The sequence below is a fragment of the Ursus americanus genome, chromosome 2 (genome assembly GCF_024610735.1).
Source record: "Ursus americanus isolate L20-20 chromosome 2, mUrsAme1.1.p, whole genome shotgun sequence".
NCBI classification, from domain to species: domain Eukaryota; kingdom Metazoa; phylum Chordata; class Mammalia; order Carnivora; family Ursidae; genus Ursus; species Ursus americanus.
Window position 1 is genome coordinate 79,269,708 of NC_142128.1, and position 12,793 is coordinate 79,282,500.

Consider the following 12,793-nt stretch of genomic DNA (forward strand, 5'->3'; position numbering starts at 1 on the left):
TTATTTGCTGGCGGTGACTAGGGACATTATTGTTCGCAGGCACTAGGGCTCAGCACACTATTTAAATGGAGCTCAAGAGATGAGCTTCTGTGAAGCAGAGGAGACTTGATCCACCGTAGTGAACCGCAACATGAATTATATACCCTACTTCACCACCCCCCTGCTTCACTCATCTGGGATAGTTCACATGCAACCATTTATCCAGAAGGGAGAAGACAGCATTCCCAACTGAGGACTCTCACTTTTTTTCTTTTTCCTTTTTTTTGTTTTACTTCTTCTTCCCCACCTCCCCACACTTTCTTTCTAGATCTCCAATCCCCACGCTAGTTTGTATCCTTCTCTAGCCCGCCAGGAGGACAGCTCCTCATATTCTGTGAGACATCACCATGTTTTCGCCCATCACCATAAAAATGGAACGAACACCTACCTCTCCTGGGCCCTCGTGAAGGGTCAGCCATTGGGTTGGGAGATTTATAAGCACTGTCTCTAACCCTTCAAAGAAGACAGTGTTGTCACCCTTAGCGTACAGATGAGGACTTGAGCTCAATGTCGCCGAGTAGCTGGTACAAATTCACACAGCTATTTACTGATGAAGCCAGAAGTTGAATTAGGGCCCCCTAGGTCTGTTTGATGCCAAATCTCACACACCTTTTCAAAATCACCTCATCCCCCGCTGCTGCTTTTGGCTAGAAAGAATGATGATGGGCATGTGGGGAGGCAATGGCATTTTCCTTGAGACACTTCCGGGAGCACGTGAATGCTGGAAACTTGGGTGCTGCTTGATTTCACAGTTTTGTTATTATTATCACAGTCTGAAGTTCCTTATCTCTTCTTCTGATGAAAGAGAAAAACCAAACAGTCACACGCCTGTTTCTTGTCAGAGCCCCAGGAACAACACGGCAACTTCTATTGACTTAGTTTCAGGGCCAATAACCAAGGTCAGATACCTTCAAAAGCAGAGTTTTCAAGCTTTTTTCCCCCAAATGTTTCATAATGCCAGCCAAAAAAGAAAAGAAAAGAAAAAATATCTGTGCAAGCTATACAAATTTCAGTGTTCAGATCTATCTTTTTACTTGTTAATCTTCTAAAATATTAGATACAGTCACACTCGATATGTCAAGAGACAAAAATTGAGTCTGAGCGTTAACTAGCTCCCATCCATTTTCTTCCTCCGCCTCTACTATCCACAAACTGGCTATTAAAGTGCAAATGCTTTTCTATGAGAGGAAGAAAGATACACAGAAATGACGTGGAAATTGGATAGCCATACTACTTTTTTTTTATTAGTTTCAGGTGCACAATATAATGATTCAACAATTCTGTACATTCCTCAGTGCTTGTCAAGATAAACATACTCTTTTTTTTTTTTTTAAGATTTTATTTATTTGTCAGACAGAGAGCACAAGCAGGGGGAGCGGCAGGCAGAGGGAGAAGCAGAATCCCCGCTGAGCATGGAGCCCAATGCGGGACTGTATCCCAGGACCCTGAGATCATGACCAGAGCTGAAGGCAGACACTTAATCCACTGAGCCACCCAGGCGTCCCAAGATAAGCATACTCTTAATCTCTTTTATTTTTTTACTACTCCTTAATAAGGACTATGAGGACAAGTTAAGAAAGGGTTAAAGATATTTGTTTAAAATAAATGGAGAGGCCTAGGGCACCTGGGTGGCTCAGCTGGTTAAGCTTCTGCCTTTGGCTCAGGTCATGATCCTAGGATCCTGGGATTGAGTCCCACATGGGGTTCCCTGCTCAGCGGGGAGCCTGCTTCTCCCTTTACCCATCCCCCCTGCTCGTGATCTCTCTCTTTCTCTCAAATAAATAAATAAAACCTTTTAGAAAAAATAAATTGAGAGGCCTAAGAATAGAAGTTATACACAGCAGTTGAACACATGCATTGAACCTCTGCTTCCTTCAGAATCTCTGCTAAGGCAACAGAAATAAGGGGGTTTATAAGGGGGGGAAGGGGGAAGGTTGTTGTTTGCTTATTTTTAAAGAAATAAACCCACAAGGAGAAATAAAATGGGGGGAAAAGGCAAACTACTATTTTGGAGTCTGGAAAACAGATGTTCATGTGATAACTGACAGCCGATTCATGAAAACTGCGTCTTTGCCCCAGAGTAAGGGAGCCACAGAACTACCTGATTTAAAGTCAGAACCGATACAGACTGAGCCCTTGGTGGGACCAGGGAGCTCTGGAAGTAGCACTGAAGGTGGGGCTACAAGAGAGAGATTGGGAGAAAATGTAGTTCAGAAGCACGAATCTCCGCCGTGCTCTGCTAAGCTCAGCACCTGCCCCTTTCCACACCGACCGGCGGGAGACAGGAGGCTTATCCCCTAGAGAAGGCGTCTGGACTGAGGACAGCAAGCACGTCTGAGGCTGGGGCACTGTCAAGAAAACAGAAGGAATGGGAGAAGGTTCATGCAGTGCCTGTGGAGACCCTCCAGCCCTGCCTCCTCACCCCTTTCTTCCCCCGCGTGGTCCTCGGAATACTGGAGGCAGGAAATGGGCAGACTCTTCTCTAGGGCTTCTGATGAACCTAAGGGGAAGGACCTAAAGATACCGACCTCTGGATTTCCCCAAAGAAAAGTCCCAACTAGCTCACCCTACAGGGAGTCCCTCCAGGTACACAATTTCCAACTGGGGATTTACAGCCCTATTCTAGAATGTGAACAGACAGCCAAGAGTCACCAGACATCGGAGAAAATAATCTAAAATGGATTCAGAGTACAAACAACCAGGATAAAAGCAACTCGAAGGGAGCAGAGACCATACTAGAAGAAACAACAGACTCCCCCCAAAAGCATTAATGTCTTCACAGAGATAAAGGTAACCTGAACAGGGCGCCCTAAAAAAGGAACTTTCAGGGGCTCCTGGGTGGCTCAGTCGGGTAAGCATCTGACTTCAATTCCTGTCTTGATCTCAGGGTACTGGGATGGAGCCTTACATAGCATGGGGCTCCCTGCTCAGAGAGGAGCCTGTCTTCCTCTGCCCCTCCCCCCACTCAAGCACGCACCTGCTCTCTCTCCAATAAATAAATAAATCTTTAGAAAGATTTTTTTTAATTTCAAATGAACATTCAAAGAACAAAGAGAAAGAGAAAGAAAAACTTAGAATTTTTTTTAAAAAACCAGTCAGAAAAAAAATTATCAGAAGTGTTTAAGGATAAAGATAATAACTTAGGAAGAACACAAAGACAAAAAGATGAAAAATAGCAAATAAAAAAATTATAAAATTAAAAGACCAATCCAGGAGGTGAAATATCACAATAATCAGAGTCCAAGAAAAGGGCGAGGGGGAGAATAGAAAAAAAGTGAGAGAAGAAAATGATTAATAAAACGATTGCTGTTTTCCAGATTTAAAGGAGCCACCGAGTGCTCCCAACAATGAACAAAAATAGATCCCCACCAAGGAAAGCCACTGTCAAATTTCAGCACACTGAAGATAGAGAGAACGCCTACAAACTTCCAAAAAGAAAAACCAGGTTTTCTACAAAGAATCCAGCATCAGAGTAATAGCAGACTTCTCCATGACAACTCCAAAAGCTAGAAGACAATGGAGCAATATCTACAATGTTTCGAAGGAAAATTAGCCCTAACCTGGACTTTTATGTCCAATTAAACTATGAACTAAGTGTCAGGGTCAAATGAAGACATTTTCAAACATGCAAGATCTCCGTGCATTTATTTTACCTACACCTTCATCCAGGGTATTGCTGGAGGGTATGCTCCGCTAGAGTGAAGGGTAAAAAATACAGAATTTTTTAAAAAAGGAAGACTGGGATCCAAAAAATAGTGTATCCAGCACATGAGGGAGTTGGAGGGTATCCCTAAGAGGATGCTGGAGGGAGAATCCAAGATCATACCTCTGCAGTCATTTGGTCCCGACGGGAGCAGAGCAGAAGACTCTGGAAAGGTCTCCTTCACGAGGATGAAGTCAATACAATGCCTAATATGTTTGAAGGTGCTGAGTGGAGATTTACAAACCTGGAAGGAAAATTGGGCTGATGAATTAGCGATAAGGACATAGAGCACTAAGTTTTAGAAAAGGCAATAACAAGAATATACAAAAGACTGTGCCAGAAAGAAAATTAATCCTAGGAAAACACATGAAGCGCGTGTGAATTAATTTGCAGAGTCGTAATAAAGTAAACACTGAATACTGATCTAACCAAGATTACGATATGAACGGATTGAAAGGACAGAAAGTGTGTGCAGGGTGAGCAGTGATGGGTAGAGGAGTAAATCTTCATTTCTACAGCAGGAAATCCGTAAATAATGTCTAAAACGAAAACACCAAGAAGTAGAAATAGAAACATATCCTACAGGGGTGCCTGGGTGGCACAGCAGTTAAGCGCCTGCCTTCGGCTCAGGGCGTGACCCCAGCGTTATGGGATCGAGCCCCACATCAGGCTCCTCTGCTATGAGCCTGCTTCTTCCTCTCCCACTCCCCCTGCTTGTGTTCCCTCTCTCGCTGGCTGTCTGTATCTCTGTCAAATAAATAAATAAATAAAATCTTAAAAAAAAAAAGAAAGAAACATATCCTACAAATATATGCTGGTGAGTCTCAAAAGAGTCAGTTTCCAGAGCTGAAAATACATCCAGGAAGAAAGTGAAAGTGATGGGGATGACTGTGGGTACTTGCAAAGCTATTTGGCCCTTGCAACTCTGTGCCTCTGTAACTTTGGTAAAAATTAAAACTAGGTAAAACAGGAATACTATTTTGAACAGGTATATATTTTTTAAACTTCTCCTGCTAAGCTGGCTAGGTAAAATTATTTAAAATATGTAGCCTACCATACTGGAGGTCAATGATTTTTAAGCCTCATGTTGTGGCCGATTCGTGGATTATGAAATGGATTTTGTAAGTAGTAAGCATTGGGAAGGGAAAGAAATGGAGTAGTAACAGACACCGCTTTTTTACAAGTACCCATTCACTCTTTATTCTTCTACAAATATATGCTGAGTTTTAGCTAGACAAGCTAGGATAAATTTGCAGGTACTGCCACATCGTTAAATTTGGGCCAGCAAGATGCGGGGAGAAGCAAAATGTAAGCACCGTCCAGGCCATGCCCTAAAGACAAAACTATTTGGTCTGGACTTTCCCTTTTTCTTCCCTGTGGGCTGAAATGTAGATCTGTAGGTGAACTGAGTCCAACCAGCTTGATAAGGACAACCATCTAGAGATAGGAGACCAACAAATTAGAAGGAACAATGTCCCCAGATGGCTTGTCAGGCAAAACCAGCCAACCAGTTATGAATTACTTATCACTGAATTATTTCCTAAGAAAGTAATAAATTTCTATCTTATTTAAAGTAAGTCTTTTGGATTTCTGTGCTACAGCACCTAACATGTGCCTAGGACATGACCAGAAGAGAAAACAGAAAAGGTCACCACTCGTTGTAAGGGATTGTACTGATTTCTGACATTTTGTTTTATTATTTATGTGCTTGATCATATATGTGTTTACCTATACTGGAGTGTAGTTAAAAAGTTCTACTGCCATTGCTTAGGGTATAAATCTCTTCTGTTCAATAAATGTTGGTCAGTCATAGTATGCTCGAATGAGGCCTTTGAGCAGAAAAGAATATGAATTGATAAGCTGTGTGGCTTTGGGTTAGTGAGCTGGGCCTCCGTTTCCTAACACTCAAAAATGATCGAGTTTGAGTAGATGATGTTTAAATCCCTTTCAAGCCTAAAATTGTGTTATTCAGTTGACTTGTGATTCAATTCAACCTTCTTTATCCTTGGTTAGTATCCAAACGGCCAGAAAGGCCACAGGCCCTTTATGTCACAAGCTGGGAAGGAGAGAGATACAGAGAAAGTTAGGTGGGCATGGCTTATCTTCATGTGGCTGCTATCTGAGTAAAGATCCCTTTACCCAGATTTGGAAGATGTGGCAGAATGAGAGGCTTCCCTGTGTTGTAGGAGGTGGAAACCTATGCAGGGTTGTGATGACCAGACTAGGCCACATCACAGTGACAACTGGGCCCCAGATCTTCTTGAATTTGGAGAAGTAGGGAGAAATAAGAAAGGAGCCACACAGGTGTGATAGGAATTATGGAAAGATTGCAAAAATACAATCAACATTGAAACAGATGGGAACGTTTAGCCTAGAAGAAGACTGGGGGCATTGAATAATTACTTTGTAGGAGGAACAGGGTAATTCTAAATAGAGAGATGAGCAACATACTGTCGATATAAACCTGTGGCTTCCAAACTTTTTATTTGAAAGCAGAATAGTTTCTCCAAATGAAATCTTATGTAGTACCTCTAACACATTAAACAACAAAAAATGGTTTTTTAATGGTTGAATTAGTGATGGGGGCCCCTACCCTTCTAACCATCTCAAATGCCTTTTCTGGAGCCCTAACATTTGAGGAATAGTTTTTAAACAAGTCATTCAAATCAGTGCTTTTCAAATATTCTTTCACCATGACCCACAGGACCACACCTCCTCCCAGTACACACACACACACACACACACACACACACACACACACACCTGAAACAAAGTTCCACAAGCCAGTTTTACATTTTGTACATTTTGTAGTCTATTTCATTTTATTCTGTTCCTTTTTTTAAAATGCCAACCAGGATCCAGTTAATCTATTTCAACCCATTAATGAATATGCTTTAGCTCACAGTTGAAAAACACAGATCTAGATTGAAAGAAGATGGATACAAATTGTCCAAAAAGTTAAGTCAAATCTCTTCCTTGTAAATGTAGCTAATTGGAGGAAGTAATCAAAGGTGACTGTGGATTTGTCACTTTCGAAATCTTAACAGAAGCAGCTCCTGTTAGGAATACTTGGGTTGGAAGGAGGTAAATGTTGGGCTGTTTCTTCCACGTACGGAATGGGGGCCCCAGAGAGAGTGGAAGGATAGTGGAGATGTGAGTGGACACTGATTCCTGCTTCTCAAACAGTGTTGACGAGTGAGACATTACATAGAAGTTCCATTAGATTTGCTGTGTGATTACACAATGATAGAAAGCAAAACTAAGAAGGACATTACATAGAAGTTCCATTAGATTTGCTGTGTGATTACACAATGATAGAAAGCAAAACTAAGAAGGACATAGAGACTAACCAAATCAGTTTAACCCTGTAAAAGAAATGCTCCTTTTCAACAATCCTTCTTCAGTCAACAAGCCACCTGGAAAAAAATTTTAAATCAATTAAAAAATCCTTTAGGGTCTGGGAAAGAAAGGATACATCTTGTAAGCTATTCACAAATATCTATTTCATAATTCATATGGAAAAAGATAAAGGATCAGGTGACAACTGAGGAGTCATGGACTCTTAGAGAATTTTAGTTGATGTACAAAGAAATGAAAATAGGGAAAGCATAGTAATTCTTTTTTTTTTTTTTAAGATTTTATTTATTTATTTGACAGAGAGAGACAGCCAGCGAGAGAGGGAACACAAGTAGGGGGAGTGGGAGAGGAAGAAGCAGGCTTCTAGCGGAGAAGCCTGATGTGAGGCTCGATCCCAGAACGCCGGGATAGCGCCCTGAGCCGAAGGCAGATGCTTAACGACTGTGCCACCCAGGCGCCCCATCATAGCAATTCTTTTTAAAACGGATGCTCAAAATTGAACTTTTTCCCCAGACTGATAGCAGAAACAGTAAGTGTGCAAAAATCTCAAATAATAATAATAGGTCCTTTTTGTGCTTATTAGTCCATGTTTATGAAATGAACCCATCAATGTGGAACTGGAGGAGTTGGGAGAGTCCTGGCTGCAGGGTGCTGGTACAGCCCAAACAGCCCTTGGCCCCCGTGAGCCAGGGATTAGGAGATGCTTGCTCTCAGGGAATTAGCAACGGCAAGAGCTAGAGAATTCGAAATTCAGTGAGGAGCACACCGCACTTCCAGCTCTTGTAAGTCAAAGGACTGTGCACTCTTTGTAATTACTTTATAGGCTCTATTTAGAAAGTAACCAATGCTGCATGACTCGACCACAGAACCAAATGCAATAGATAGGTCCAAGACACCTGCATGAACTGGCCAGATGAGGGAATTCATGGGCGTGCTGTTAATTAACACTCCACGGAGTCCTGAGTGTTATTTGGAATTTTATGCATACAGAGGGTTTTTCTTGCTTAAGTGCTTATGTTACTTTTTGTAACTTTAATTTGGTCCATTCCGTGTATTACTTCTCAAATGGCTCTTTAACTTCCTTATAACGCTTGAAACTAAAATAACTCCTAGAATACTGCATGCTCAATAAATGGTAAATCCTTCTATTCTTCCCTTCTAAAGTGATATTTCAGGAAAGGAAGGTAAATGAGATTGTGGGATAATGGCTTTAACTGGCAATGCATTCTACTGCTGAGAAGGAAAAGGTGAACATTTGGTGGGTCTATGGCACCTGTGAAAATGGAGCAGTCATTGATGATGGGAAATTGACATGATAATGAGCTCATTTGTATTCCCGTTTGCGGCCTTCCACTGCCTTACTCTCTGACTGCTTAGCCAAATCCTTTTGATAGAATCTGACACTGCCTCTGAAATCTGGAGGTTTCTGTTTTTCTGTTAAGGCGATCCCCAGACACATTACAATTCACCATTTCTGCCATATCTGTCCTTGGAGAGAAATTAAAAGAAGATGGGGAGCACGTTCAGAGACACTAACTTCGGGAGAAACATTAATACTCAAAAATGGAAAAACTTCCTTAATTCAAACTAATTAGATATGAAGGTCAGTCTGAATGAAAGTCCATCTTATGCAGAAAAGTTGTTTTATAAAAACCATCTCAAATCCTTTTTGGAACAAAATGGGATAGAAATGAAATATTTTTAAAAATTTTAATGGTTATAGGAAACTAAATATTAAAACATTTTCAAGTAGAGAATCTACTTGAATGAATTGCTCAGCCATATGATATTATACGGTAACTGTTTGTAGGCAGACAAGTAAGGTCCTAAGTCCTTAGGCTCCGTTGTTCATAAACACCGTAAAGCAACAGCAGCGATATTTTTGTGATGGTTCTTAGCTGGAGTTGTTCATCAAATTACCTGGGGTATCTTCACAATACAGAAGATGCCCAGTCTCCCTCCAGACACCAACCACTAGGGTATCTGTGGAAGAGCAGGAAAAGGATGAGCTTATAATGTTTTGAAAAAAACTCCCACGTTGATTCTTACGCACACCTTCAGCCAAAAACATGAATTGACTGAACGCTCACTGTCTTACACACATTTTGCTTAGAGGATCTTACAGATGCGGAATCGTAAGAGGTCACGCAGACAGAATTTGGACTATCTGGTTCCAAACCCAGTGCTTTGTCCTTAGCACCACATGCTGCATAAGATAACATCAAGGAAGCCCAACGTTGCCTTCTTAATAAGGCTTAGCTAGGAGTTAAGAAATGGAAGCTGATCTCAAATAAAAATGCGCTAGTCCCCAGATGCTTGGAGGACTGAGCTCACACCAAGCTTCCTGGGATGTGCAGAGCGGGGAGAGCACGTTGTTCCCAGAGGAAGGCAACACCAACGTTAAGCAGCTTGCAAGCCTCTCTTCCTACACATGTGGTTGGAATTGTCACCTGCCCCAGAGCTATATTTTATACCTGAACAAGCCTTTGTCCAAACATGCCGTGTTTCTTTACTTGGACACATCTGGCCCGCTCCTTGAACTGGAGCTCTGAGATTAGCTGGCCAGATTCCAACTGAGAAAGAAGGCTTTTTATCTTTCTCACGGTGACAGGCAGCATTTGGAAGCCTCAGAGATGAGGCACAGGAGGGATGTTGATGCTATTGTGATGCTGTTAGTGCTGTTATCCGAGAGAATCATCTTCCTCGGGTGTCACTGCATCCGTCACATTGTCAAGACTCCGACAGCGGTCTTGACTGCCTGTCACACCTAGTTTCGGTCTCAGCTGTCTTCAAGAGCCCTCCACCAATTTGCCACCCCATCGTTGCTCACCTTTTCTATCATCTCTCTAACCTGAGACATGTCTCCAGAAGCAGGACGAAGGTTCCTACCCCAGCCCTGTTCACAGCGGGCGAAAGCACCATGCCACTGCTCCATAGAAACCCTTCATCACACAGTGGTCCTGGGAGCAGCAGCTGGGCGGGCGATGCACAAATTCAGGAGGCAGGTGACTTGGGTCTGGCTCCCGCCGCCGGCAAGGCACTGAACTGCTCAGAATCTCTGTTTCCTTATCTGCAAATGGGCGCAGTCACACCTGTCCTACCTCACCGGTCAGTGTTGAGGATCAAAAGATCATCATGGCTGCAAGAAAGCATTAAGGGTATCGCAGTGGGTTCTGAGAGCAGAACTGAGTCACGTAAGATTATAGGCTGAGACAGTCATTCATAGGCGGGAGGTCCTACCTTTTTTTTTTTTTTTCATCTTCACTAAATTCAAGGGAGGCGATGACTTAGAGTACGTTATCAAGTTAGTTGGTTACCCATTTTTCAGGCCGAGAATCTATTTCATGATTGCTGATGCCCAGAGGATGAGTAGCACGTCCCAGAAGAATGTCCCTAAGAGAGCATGACCTCATAATTAACCAAACCCTCCCCCAACACTTTGCTTTAATCCCGTTGCTCATCTTTCTTTCTTGGCAAAAGGGATCGCACAGACGGTCACCACCCACTGTAAAGGACCACTTCTTGGACCTGGAGACACCAGGTGCCTACGTTCACATCACTTCTGATTGTGAGGTGTTGTTGGAGAGCGACCTGCTCAGAAAGCATCTGAGGCCATCACACAAGGCAGGAAGTGCAACAAAGAGAGAGAGAACGCTGCACTGGGAGTCGGGACCCTGACCCCCACCCCGCCTCTGCCACCAACGGAGCCTTCCTCACCCAAGTCTCTCTCTTTGCTGTTCCTCACTTGCAACTCCTACAGTGTAAGCGGATCAGCTCAGTCATCTCCAAAGTCCCTTCAAGCCAGAAGATTCTGTGATCTGCATAAAGGCTTATTAGTGATGCAGTAATGCAGTGGGGCTTGTTGTCTTTACGAAATCGTTCATATCTGCGGCACCTGTTTCATACACTGCCTGTCATTTTGGTAACAAAAATAATCGCAGCTCTCTGATCTGTAGAAGGAAGCCTGGGGAATATATCCACACCTGCAGAGTGACTGGATCAGGGTCCCAAATAGGAACAACCAGCTCAGTCACAGAGCATCACCTTTTCTTCCTATCTGCGCAATGACACCATGTGACCTTTTCCTCTTTTTCTCTCTCTGCCTCTCCCTCCTCTCCTTCTCCCCTCTTCCTCTTTCTCCCTCTGCCAGAAAAAAAAAGATCTTGGGGGTTTTGCTATTTTGGAGCTTGAAGAACCCTCATATATGATCCGTTCACACCACCACTGCTAAACAGAGCAATTTGAGCCTAGATATAATTTTCATTTTTTCAAATGTTCTATGTTCTTCAAAGTGATTTTTCTTTCGAAAAGATATTTTCACCTGGTCATTCTCACCACCTTCTTGTGCACCTCTTAATTTTCTGCGGGACAGATTTACACACTCCAGATGCTGAGCTGGGGCTGCTATAATTCCACCCGCCACATCTGGCTCTTTGGCACGCTAGGCCAGAAGCTTCAAAGTTACATCTCTGCACCGTACGTGGTTAGACTGCTAGCTGCTGCTCTCTCTCCTTGGATGTAATTTTCCTTTGATTCACCTATAATTCTGAAGAATTGATGCATTTGTATCCATTTTGAATAAGGTTCTATACAAATGTTGCATTTGATCTCTGAGCAGACTGTTTTATTTCCTTGTATGTGGCCTCGCCTTTAATTCAGGTATGAGCCTCAGAGCAACTCAGAGCCACTGTGCCTGCTTCAGTGCACAAGCAGTTTTGTTTGTTCCAAGTGCCCTGCTTTTTGTTCTTGGAGGAAAAAAGAAAGCGGTGAGGGCAGGGGAGTCATTCATTCCCCTGCGTTTCAGAAGATGACGGACAGACAGCAGGACTTGGTGACTTCCACTCCCCCCCTTTCTCATTCAGGTGCCGCCTTACTATTTATGCCCCCTATTTTTGCAAACAACCGGATTCGGTGGGGAGGTAGAGGCCATGAAACGTGAAGTGTTACCACCGAGCATCATTCCTCAGAAGTGTGTTCCATAGAACATTCATCAGCTAGCTATTTTGAATAATCCCTTGCAAAGATCACAGTGCACACTGACGTACTAAATGCTCTGAGAAATCCTGAGGCATAGAAAAATACACACATCTGGTTGTCTTAGGCAGAATTTCCCAAGTTTGTTTGAATATAAACCCTTTTTTCATTTCACACCCATCAGCCTCCCATCAGAGCCCAGTCTGTGGACACTGTTGTGAAGGAATGTTCCTGATTTGCTTTAATGAGAACACCAGCCCTGACATAGCCCGATGGCTCCTGTAGGCGTGTTGGGATGCTGGACATTTACTGCAATGACGGTGACATTGTTCAGAGCAGTTGTGATCAAAGGAGGAATGTGGCTGGTAGTAACCAATTTTCCTGAGCTCCTCAAACACCAGCAAAAAAAAAAAAAAAAATACAAAAACAAAAACAAAAAACAAAACAAAACAAAAAACAGACAAACAAAAAAACTGGTTTCAAACACCAGATGAATCCCAGAATAGTTTTCCTCAAAGAAACATCTCTTAAATAAAGTGAAGGAATAAAGTTATGGTATCCTAAGACAATTACTTGGTGGGGGGCAGATTTATTTCAATACCTAAATTCAGGTTAATTTACCTCAAAGCCTGTTGCAATCTTTTTACTTACACTTTGCAATGGCTGATATGTAGACATGGTTACAGAGGACCCCAACCTTCGTGAATTTAACATTAACAA